The 11,472-nt window shown below is 40.7% G+C and overlaps 1 pseudogene; it reads right to left on the reverse strand.

Moving 5' to 3' along the window:
* Positions 1-5,540: 5,540 nt before the first annotated feature.
* LOC107656754 (tripartite motif-containing protein 47-like) overlaps positions 5,541-11,472 on the reverse strand; it is a 14,072-nt pseudogene continuing 8,140 nt past the window's right edge.

Consider the following 11,472-nt stretch of genomic DNA (forward strand, 5'->3'; position numbering starts at 1 on the left):
TCGCTGGTCTAGTGGGGTTAGCCCTTAGCCTAGCTCGTGTGCCTCAGTTGACTGAGTTTATCTCTATTGTCAGCATCGGTGGCATGTAAATGTTGCTCGTCCATCAGTTTGAAAAACAGAATTGAATGTCTTTAAATCAAGGGTTTTCAACCGGGGGTCCGCCAGTTAATGTTTGATCACAAGTAATTTCTCGTAAAAAAACATCACAAAGTCAGTTTTAAATTTAAGCACCCTGAAACGAAAGCAAGAGCACCCTCAGTTGATACTGCAATGATATAATATTATTTTCGAAACAGATTTAGCAAACGCTCCATTGTTTTTGAGCTTTGGAGAATGTGAAATGTTCCTGTTTACAGTGTGTTTTTACAGCGGTGAGAAATTTAGCCAATCACAGACATGTCTGTTGATCTCTTGAACGCAAAGACCAACCAGAGGTGTTTAAGTTAGAACGAGTTAATTTCTTTTTTTAAATAATAATATAATTTGAATTAGGGGTGCACTATATATTGAAATATAATCGATATCACATTATGGCTTAATGCCATAGTCATATCGCAAAGGTTGCGATTGAATTAAATAATACATGTGCTGCAGCTTACAGAGTGAAGTGGGTAATGTGTTCGAGTGCACGCAGCGCTTCACTCTGAAACATGCAGCGCATTTCTTTATTTGCTGGCAACCCACCAAAATAAAAGCAGTTCAATATTTTAATTTGAGCAGAGATGCACCGATCGACCATCGGCCATAAATCGGAACCGGACGGTTTTTTGTTTTATTTCGGAGTTTGTAAACAGCGTTAACAGAGGCCAGAAATGCAAAGAAGAGAAAATACATTAGCAGGCAGAGCAAGCTCACTCACTGTTCACAATGCGCGAAGTATGAATGTATCTCTGAGGGGAACTGACTGTCGTAAGAAACAGTTCAGATGGCATTTTCCTTTCATCTTGTCTCTGTATAATGCATGTGTTTACAGCGGTAATCAAGGAAACAATGCATCACTGCTGTTCCTTAAGCGCCACCTGCTGGCAGAGAGTGAATTTGCATTTTCATTCAGCCCATCTGCTGTTTGCTATGTTTTGTGTAGCCTAAATTCACAAAGCTAAAGTCAGACCATTCTGTTTTTGCTTCAGGTTTTGAAATTATACAGTGTAATTTAGATCAAAATATAGGCTAATAAAGCAACTAACCATATTCTTCATGCACTCATATTTTCATTCTTTCTTGCCTTTTGCTTAAATAAAATACATTAAAAATCAGCATTGGATTCTGTTATGAAAAGTTAGGATAAGTACATCCCTAAATGTAAGAATGTCTGAAATGAAGAAATTAAGATTTAAATGTTAGTATTGTAGCTGCCTTTGGATGATAAAGTTCTCTAATTGAAATAGCTAGCTGAGTTAATGTCTTTATTTATTATTTGTTTATTTACTTATTTATTTTTTGTGCAACTGTATTTATTTCATATGCAATTTGTTTTATGTCTGTTATTATTTATATTTCTGTGTGAATGATCGGTGGTGGATTTGGCTGTGAAACAAGGGGCACTAGCTAAAATCTTGCCTAGGGCACCAAATTCGTCAGGGCTGGCCCTGGTTGAATAAAAGTATTGTTTTTCTATTGTGTTGCTGATTACATGCTGCAATGTTTTGGAAGTGACATCTATATATAAATGCGTGATTCACTCTGAATTTGCAGTTGACATTGTGATACTAGCACGGGACAAAAATATGGCATGTCACAATAGATATGTAAATGCAGAATAATAGATTACTAGAAAAATATCCGTATCAATATATTTTTTAATTCCATTCCAATTTTTTTGTAAAAGTAATGCCTTGTAAATAATCGTAAATGTCCCACTGTACATTGCTATTCTTGTCATGGTGGAGGCCATGCTTACACATTATATCTGCACTTTAAACCCTCACTCAGAGATTTGATTCTTAATTGTCCATCTCACAGTAAAATTAAAATGCTAAGTTTTAGTAAACTTGAAGCTAAAGTTGAACAAAATGTTTATTTGTCCTACTGCATATAAAAATGTTTTTTTTTATTTTTTTTAAATTAAACTTGTAGCTGAAGTTCAGGTAACTGTAAATGTCTATCTCACTAGTAAAATTAAGATGTCTGACTGCAAATCCATAAAAATTATTTACAACAACTGCAAACAACTAATGAATTGTGATTTTTATCTCAACATGTTTTTTTTTATGATGCATTTTAACAAGTAATGTAACTTCTGATCTACTGTCTTAACATAATATTCATGTATCATAATTATATTTATTCTTAATCATAATATGGTTAGTTTCTATTAACATTGTGTCAGACTCTGTTCCATGTTTTGTCTGTGTCTTGCTCCCCAGGAGTTCCTTTCCCATGTTTAATTTGTCCCAGGTGTTCCCCATGATGGTTCATATCAGGGGGTCCCTGCTCCATGTCTCTGTCTCCTTAAGGGGTCCTTACCCTGAAAAACTGTGAAGACCCCTGCTTTAAATCAAATACAATTATAGATCTATGAGACAATCATAACAGAGAGATTAGAGTTTTAATTAAAGCTCTAATTAGAGCCTTAATTATTAATATTAATTATTCAGTGTAATATGTTATTTGAGCTGTAAAGTTTCTAAATTATCATTGTGAGAAATGCTTTTTAGACTGTTTAATCTTAGGCAGATTTCTGTTTACACAGGTACATTAAAGGGGTCATATGATGCAATTTCAAGTTTTCCTTTCTCTTTGGAGTGTTGCAAGCTGTTAAAAAAACGTGTATTTTACCCCCCGGAACGCGATTGTTACCCCCTCGAAACAATTGGGCTAGAGTTTTGAGTAGCGATTGGCCGGGTTTTCTTGTGAAAACCTGGCAACCCTGGCTGTAGTAGCTGTAGTATCTGAGAGCTGATTAACAGTTGTAAGAAATTTAGAAACGTAAGCAAAAATGTAACCAGTTACATTACTTTATTAAAAGTAATTGAAATAGTTACACTACTTACATTACGAAATAAAAAACGTAAATACTAATAAAAAAAACGACTTTTTGTACATGCCAAAAAAAAAAAAAACTTTCATTTTTCCCTCTGCCATTCACCTTGATTTTTTTTTCTATCACAGGCCCTGAGGTTCTTCTGTTCTGCGTCCCAGGGGCCCGTACTCTCATCCAGGCTGCCAGCCCTTCAGCGGGCAGATCGTGTCACGTCCCAGAGCATATTGATCCAGGTTCAGGTTTGCTGTCGTTCATCTATAAATACACACAGGGTGCTATCAGTGGCTTGCCTGGGGAGGGAGGATTCTCTCGTTGCCAGACTCTCTCTCTCCACCCTTTATCCCGTCGTCCTCCCCTCTGGACAGGCTATTTTTGAAGGTGATCTATAAGTCCCCCGGCACCCTGCCGGCCCGGGGTTCGGGTTCTAGGCAGTAAATCAATGGAAAGCTACAGAACTGTGTGCGGTGAGGAAAGACGTTCCACTTCATCCCACCTGTGGATTCAAGTTTTCTCTCCACCTCATACTGCAGGCTGAAAGGGTTAAACCTTCAAAACTCTCATAAAAGGAAAGAAACACACTGATGTTGCAGGGTGATCTCATTCGTATTCAGAGCATCTGCTATGAAAAGTCTACAAAGAGACAGTTTTGATACTGTACACATTTGGACACTGAAATCACAATCACAATGTCTTTTAAGTGGTGCGAACACACAAATTATCAGAGTATTTCAGGAATAGTTCAGCCAAAAATTAAAATTTATTGAAAAATGTACTCACTCTCTGGCCGTCCAAGATGTAGAGGAGTTTGTTTCTTCATCAGATTTGGAGAAATGTAGCAGTCCATCACTTGATCCTCTGCAGTGAATGGGTGCCGTCAGAATGAGAGTCCAAACAGTTGATAAAAACATCAAAATAATCCACAAGCAATCCACACCATTCCAGTCCATTTCAGTCTTGGAAAGCGAAAAGCTGCGTGTTTGTAAGAAATCTACCATCTATCTTTTAAGTTGTTCGTACAAGCGGACTCTAAAACACTCAATATCAACACATTATACATCTTTAAATAAGTTCATACATAAAATGAGGTTGTTTTAGACCCTAAAACAATATAAACATGTCTCTAACATTGTTCATATGTAAAAGTGTTAATGCCAACACTAAAAAGTAAAATATCGACATAATAAACATCTTTTAAGCTGTTTGTACTTAAAAGGGTTTATTAAAAGCTGAAACTAAAACATAAAATATCAATGTATTGTACATTTCTGAAGTAGGTACTGACACTGAAAACTACAATATTAGCATATTATACTGTATGTGTCTAAAGTCATTCATACATTAAAAAGGTTTTATGTGCTGACACTTAAACTTACAATATTAACATTTTACGTCACTAGAATTGTTCATACATTGAGCATTGAGGATTTATATGCTGACAATAAAACTTTCAATATCAACATACTGTACATTTATAAAGTTGTTTGAACATAATATGTAGCCCTCCTAAAACGCCTAATTTAAACACGCCCCACATGTCTACTTCACTGTGTGGGAAGATTTTCATAATGCCGCCCAAATGTTGACGCAAAGAAAGAAGGCGTAACTTTGATTCTCGCTGTAGTCAGTGTTGCCAAGTCAGCGGTTTTCCTGCGGAATTGGGCTACTTTAACACTGTTGCCGTGGGTTGTTTTTCATGTCCGCGGGTTGAAGCGACTCCAATAACATGATATTTATCCCCTGGAATGCGAATTTTAGCTGGGGGACCCCGCCAAAAAACGTGTATTTTACCCCCCGGAACGCAATTTTTAACTGGGGACCCCCTCGAAACGCGATTGGGCTAGTTTTGGGCTAGTTTTGAGTAGCGATTGGCCGGGTTTTCTTGTGAAAACCTGGCAACCCTGGCTGTAGTATTGTTGCTGCTGCTGCTGCCATGTCGTGGAGACGCTGTGTTTCATTGTGAAAGCGAAACTACTTTGTTTGGTCTTCCAAAAGAGGACACGACTAGAAATCAGTGGTTAAGTTGTATTTATAGCACTGTTCCAGAACACTTCAACCCAAATATTCAGATGTGTGCAACACATTTTATGGAGGACTGACGGAGGACTGTTTCCTGAACCTGGGAGAGTAGACTACAATGCCCCGGCTGTTCACAAAGGTTGTTTTTATAAATTGGGCAGTTCCAGCTTTACAAGGACAGTCTGGCGCTTCTGACTCACAGCCTGTAAGTACGTTTACAACCAAATACACAAAATAATGTTCTTTTTAGCAACATCATATGACCCCTTTAATACTTACATCATGTTCATTGCATGTTGCTTTCTGGTATTCAAGTCAAGTCAAGTCAAGTCTGCTTTATTGTCAATTCTTCCACATGTACAGCACATACACACAGAGAATTGAAGAGGCCACGAGTTCAGTGGTGCGTGAACTGGTTTGGTGACTTTAACAAGCGGTCTGTATTCACAAGTAATACTGATTTAATTGGTTATGACAGGAGTTAAAGTTTGGATAGAAGTTCACATAAGAAATCTATTCACTGTATTTGATATTAACATACCAGACTGACAGAGTTTTTCATTTAGAGTTTCCTTCAGCTGAATCAAAGCTCTTTTCATAAGAAGCACATCCACATCAGAGTCGATACTGATCTCAGTCCAGTTCTTGGTGTGTGGGCGACTGCACAGGGATGAGAACTTCTACAGCAGGAGAGAGAAGACTAGTAAATATGTTCATTTTTATTTTTAACTTTAAATAGGCATGAGCTTTCTAACACAGTTAACTCATTTTTCTGACTTGACTTTATTACGCTTTCATTCTCTTTTGTACAATTTCTAAAGACAGCAGCTCATCATGTTTGTCAACAGAGCATTTGATAAATAATATTCTCTATTCTCAGTGATGATACAGATGTTGACAGACCTGCAGGAGGTGCAGATGATCGTCAGTGTGTGAGAGCTGCTCCAGCTCAGTGTTTCTCCTCTTCAGCTCAGTGATTTCCTGCTGCAGCTCTTTAATGAGATCTTCAGCCTGTTTCTCTGCTGCTTTCTGCTGTTCCTCCATCATCTTCAGCAGCTCAGACTGACATCTCTCATGGAGCGGATCAGATCAGTGAAGAGCTCAACACTGGCCGATTTCTCTTCCTCTGTATTGCTCTAATGAATGAGAACAATTAACAAAATATTCTATATGATAATCAATCTGTGTCACGCTTGGTGCTCTATAATAAGCGCACAAAGATGAAGAATAATCCACATCAGTCCTTTAATAATAAATCCACTAGGAACACAGGAGATCACCGAAACCAACGTAGCACAAACACGTGAACATAAACAATAACCAGCAAACACTGAACAGAACAGGGAGTATACGTAATGAAACAAATGAATGATAGACAGCTGCAAATCATATAACCATAGAAACAAATCAGGACTAATAAGAAACTAACAGAACTAAACAGGGCAGGAGAACAGGAACAGAGAGAAACACAATAAAAAGTCCATAACTGTGACAATCTGTTACATTGTTACATATTTATTTAAAGTGATAGTTAACTCAAAAAGGGAAATTCTCTCATCTACTGTCCTCATGTCACTTAAAACGTGTCATTTTTTTATCCATTTAATTGAGCTCCTTTATTAAGCAGACTGAAATATTATGATTTATAACATTATTAATTTTTAATCATTTTTTTCCCCCACTCACTTTTCTCAGCTCTACTGAGTGCTGGATCTCTTCAATCTTCTTCATTCTGTTCTGGATCATCTGCTGCACGTCTGTCTGTGTCTGAACCAGCTGATTCTACAGACAGAGAAACTCAGACACATTTATCAATGAATTTAACTTTTCATCTTCTGACAGTTTTCAGGGTAAAGCCGCGGTCACACTAGATTTTGAGCTTGTGAAATTTCTTCAGAAGCTGCAGTGATTGTAATATGACGTCACACTCTGCAGCATCTTTTTAAAATGCTCATAATTAGATTACAGTTACTTTTTAATGGATTACATATTATTCACACAATGGCAGTAAATCATTCATAATTTATTTATTCTCCTTAATTCTTTTTTTCTCTTTTAAATTTTCCTCTCTAAAATTCCTGCTGTGTGTCATACCATTTAGCTTTGATTATATTTACACTATTGAATGGCCATGTAAATGTCATGTAAATAATTTTGCGATCCATGCTTCTGAATTTGGGGGAAAACAGCACATCTTGAGAAATTAGATCACGTATGAAGCAAATAGTTATGCAAGTTACCAAACATAGCTGTGAAACACTCTCTTTATCATATCCTGTAACCATCAGTAACTATTGGTTCTTAAAGTCTGGGTAAAACCTAGAAGACTCTGGGTGTGTAATGTCATTGCTGTTTTCATGTTTATTAATGTTTATTCATTCCCAAATATTTTTGCCAGCCAAACCCCTTTGTTGCGAATCAGCTCATGGGGAAATATGAATAATTAATCTTAACTAGTTATAATTAATTATAAATATTTAGATCCGCTGTAGATATTTAGCTGACCTCTCAGGGTCAACTGTCTGTCAATTCTAAGAACGTTAATTTCCTGGTTAAAGGAAATAACTTTCTTACTGTTCAACTCTACACAGAGCTTGTAGCATAAATCGGCATGATTAAGTGACTCCAGTTATGAGCAAACAATGAACAACGTCAAGTGTGATACAAATAAGACTTTATTAACTACATAATGAACGAGTGGTTCTATCATAAGCCTGCATAAAACAGTATACAATATAAGAGACAATATACAAGGACAGTAACAACATACACAATGACCTGAAGGATATGTGTGTTCATTCAAAGAAAGGTTTTCCTATGAATTAGTTAGTAGAAAAGTCCACTTCTACTGTGCCTTGTGCTTCTTGTTGCGTCGTCTTGATGACTATAGGGAACGTATCCCGTAGTGCCGTGCTATGAGCAGATGCAGAACTAAGTCTGCTTCTACGAGCTCAACCCAGGAACACTCAGCGAGGGCTCCGTAAGCCTGAGCTACAGTAGAGATCCAAGTATAGTGTGAGGTCTACTTGACATAGCCCTTCCACCTGAGGTGGGGAATGGGTAGATATTAATCAGATAAGATCCGTGCCTGCAGTGCAGGGACATCCAAATTATAAAATCTAATGAAGGTAGACGGCGACGACCAGCCGGCGGCCGCACAAATCTCTCCAATAGAGATCCCACTGGACCACGCCCAGGAGTAGGCCATTCCTCTGGTGGAATGGGCCCTCACACCTATAGGGCATTGCAAGCAAGCTGAGGCATAAGCCAGGGCCTCCAAAGCACACAAAGAGCTGCTCCATTTGTCTGAATGACTTAGAGAGCTCAACGTACACTCTGAGTGCCCGAACAGGGCGCAATAACCTGGGACCTAGCTTGCCATCCACCACGGGGAGGACTAACAGGGAAATCACCTGGGCTCTGAACGGAGTTGAAAGCAACTTTGGCACGTAACCGCTGCGCAGTTGAAGAACAACTTTACAGTCATTGGGTCCAAATTTAAGACAGGAAGCACTGACAGACAGCGCTTGCAAGTCACCTATCCGCTTAACCTTTTTAGCGACATGACCCGTAAGCCAGCTGTTTGAAGCGGCTCGAAGGGAGGGCCTTGTGTGGAGGGCTTTCCTTGTGGAGGACTATGGACAAGTCCTATGACAGCACAGTCTTAGGGCGAGGAGGGTTCAATCTCCGAACAGCTCTGAGGAACTTAATGACCAAGTCGTTTCTACCGATTGTCTGGCCAGCCACGAGAGAATGATTCACCGATATGGCTGCCACATAGACTTTGAGTGTGGAGGGGGTGCAGCCCCTATCCAACAACTCCTGAAGGAAGGTTAGCACGTGGGACACGTCACAAGAATTCGGGTCCTGGCTTCGCGCTGAACACCAGTCACTGAAGACTGACCACTTAAAGGCATAGAGACATCTTGTAGACGAAGCTCTAGCCTCTAAAATTGTGTTAGTGACTCTCGCGGGGAGCTGAATAGGCTCGGGTGTTGGGCCAATCATGGGCCAGAGCATCCCGTCGTCATGAAAAATAGATTGGGCAGTGACAATTGTCTTCGGAGACAAAGAGGTCCACCTCTGCCTTGCCAAAGATTGACCAAACCATCTAAACCGACTGGGGATATAGTCTCCATTCCCCCGGAGCCACATTGTCTTTGGACAACATATCATGCTTTGCCAGTGAGAGAAGGACCTTCCTCAATAGTATCGGCCATGGGGATGCTGCTGACAGTTGCACTATGGGAACCATGCCTGGTTCCTCCAGAGCTTCCCTGACCCATCTGATGATCTGAGGAAGCAGGGCGATTGGGGGGAAGGCATATAAGCAAGGGCTGGGCCAGTCGTGGGCCAGGGCATCTCGCTGCATTGAGAAATAAGTTGGGCAGTGAAAGTTGTCTTCTGAGGCAAAGAGGTTGACCTCTGCCCTCCCGAAGGCAGACCAAATTTCCTGAACCATCTGATGTTGTAGGGTCCATTCTCCCAGAGCCACATTGTCTCAGAACAGCATGTCCGCTCCAAGGTTCAGAATGCCCGGCACATAAACCACTCTTAGTGAGAGGAGTTTGCTCTGTGCCCAAAGCAGGAGACGCCGAGTCATCCTGTAAAGGGAATTTGACCTGAGGCCGCCTTGGCGAATTATATAGGCTACCACAGTCATGTTGCCCAAACGGACCAAGACTTGGTGCCCCTTCTAGGCTGGCAGGAAGGTTTTCAGGGCCAGACAAACAGTCATCATTTTGAGGCAGTTTATGTGCAGGCATTGCTCATGGATCGACCAGGACCATACAGAGTGCCCCAGCCCGAGCTGGAGGCATCCATTGTGACTACCTTCCTCCTGGAGGTCGTTCCCAACTGTACGCCAGATAGAAACAAGTGAGGAGTTGTCCAAGGGGCCACAGCTTTGGTGCAGTGATGAGTTACCCTGACATAATAGCGGCCCAGGTGCCAGGTGTGGGACGGAACATGAGTTCATTGAAGAAAGCGATCTGCGAGCGCAGCAGGAACGGACCCAATGCTCTCGCAGCGAAAGCAGTCTGTCTCAGGGAATGCAGCCTAGTGTGAAGCTGTCAGCGATACAGAAAGTCGGTGACAGCATTCTACTCCGATCCGCCTAGAAGGATTGAATCGATCGATGAAACGAGGGGAGCCGATCCTCACGTCTAAAACTCCAGCAGATTAAAGTGCTGCGGGGAGAGTGAGCATGCGGGACCTGTGCTGGCGTGAGATCACTCAAACCCTATTGCTCAGCTCCGTGACTCCACCGTTTCTATCTCCGAGCTCACTGAGAGAGGAGAAATGAAGAGCGGGGCTGCCTTCATTGAAGAAGATGGTTTGCGAGTGGAGAAGAGTGAAACGCATGCTCTATGTGAGAGCATTCTGTCTCAGAGAGCGCACAGTCTTTCCGTGGATGCTGCACAGACAGGCAACACACTCACTGCATCCTTCTGCATAGTGCAGAGGTTCCCTGCATGAGCCACACTCGCTGCGCGACATTTGCAACAACATCACTAGCAAATTTGCTCTTCTGAAGCACCGGAAGGCTTCTTGATTGCAGAGTCAGCAAAGAGATGGTTTTGTCACTGAAGGAGAAGATTCTGATGAGATGGCGCTCTGAGCCAGCTTATATAGCCAGATGGCCCCACCCATTTTTGCAGGCTAGAGCGCCATTGGTTTGTGCAGCTACACAAACGTGAACAAATCAGGCTTCAGTACCAGAGTAAAACAGGAGTTTTCCCCATAGTCGTCAAGACTACGCAATGAGTTACCTTTCGATAGGGAACTACAGTTTTCATCATGCAATCTGTAATCAGTAATGGACTGCAATTTGTAATTAATCTACCCAGCTCAAATAATAATAAATCCAAAATGTAAAAACATACAATCTACTCCACTTTCAACTGCAATGCTGCAGTTTTAGATTTATGTTGTCATGCTGTAACGTATCAGTCTTCATTGCAAGCGATTGCAATTATAAGCAGATGTAATATGTATAAGCATATGTAAAATAAAGTGATCATCAAACATTAAATAGCATATAAATCAAAACTGCACACTACCGAATGAAATGTCAACCCAGGAAGTGGTATGGCACTGTGCATCTTAGGGGTGTTTATGGACGCGATCTACTCCATCTATGTTTTGATCATCGTTCTCAATCTGATCCAAAAACGTGATATTCTCTGCTTTTTGTTCAAATTGTTGGTTTTTTATGAAACTTACCCACATTCAAGTGTTGATCAAAAAAAGAAAGCATGAAGCTAGAATAAAACGTCTCGGTTATGTATGGTAACCCTCGTTCCCTGAAGGAGGGAACGGAAACGTCACGTCGGATGACCGACGAATTGGGATCTCGCTTAGAGAGACCAATCTACTTAGAGTGTAAACTAAACGAGCCAATGCACATTGGCATGCGATTATTGCATCCAGCTGCCGCTGATCACAGCGTGAGTATAAGTAGGCAGCAGATG

Source organism: Sinocyclocheilus anshuiensis, unplaced genomic scaffold (assembly GCF_001515605.1).
Source record: "Sinocyclocheilus anshuiensis isolate Anshui unplaced genomic scaffold, SAMN03320099.WGS_v1.1 scaffold4058, whole genome shotgun sequence".
Lineage (NCBI taxonomy): Eukaryota > Metazoa > Chordata > Actinopteri > Cypriniformes > Cyprinidae > Sinocyclocheilus > Sinocyclocheilus anshuiensis.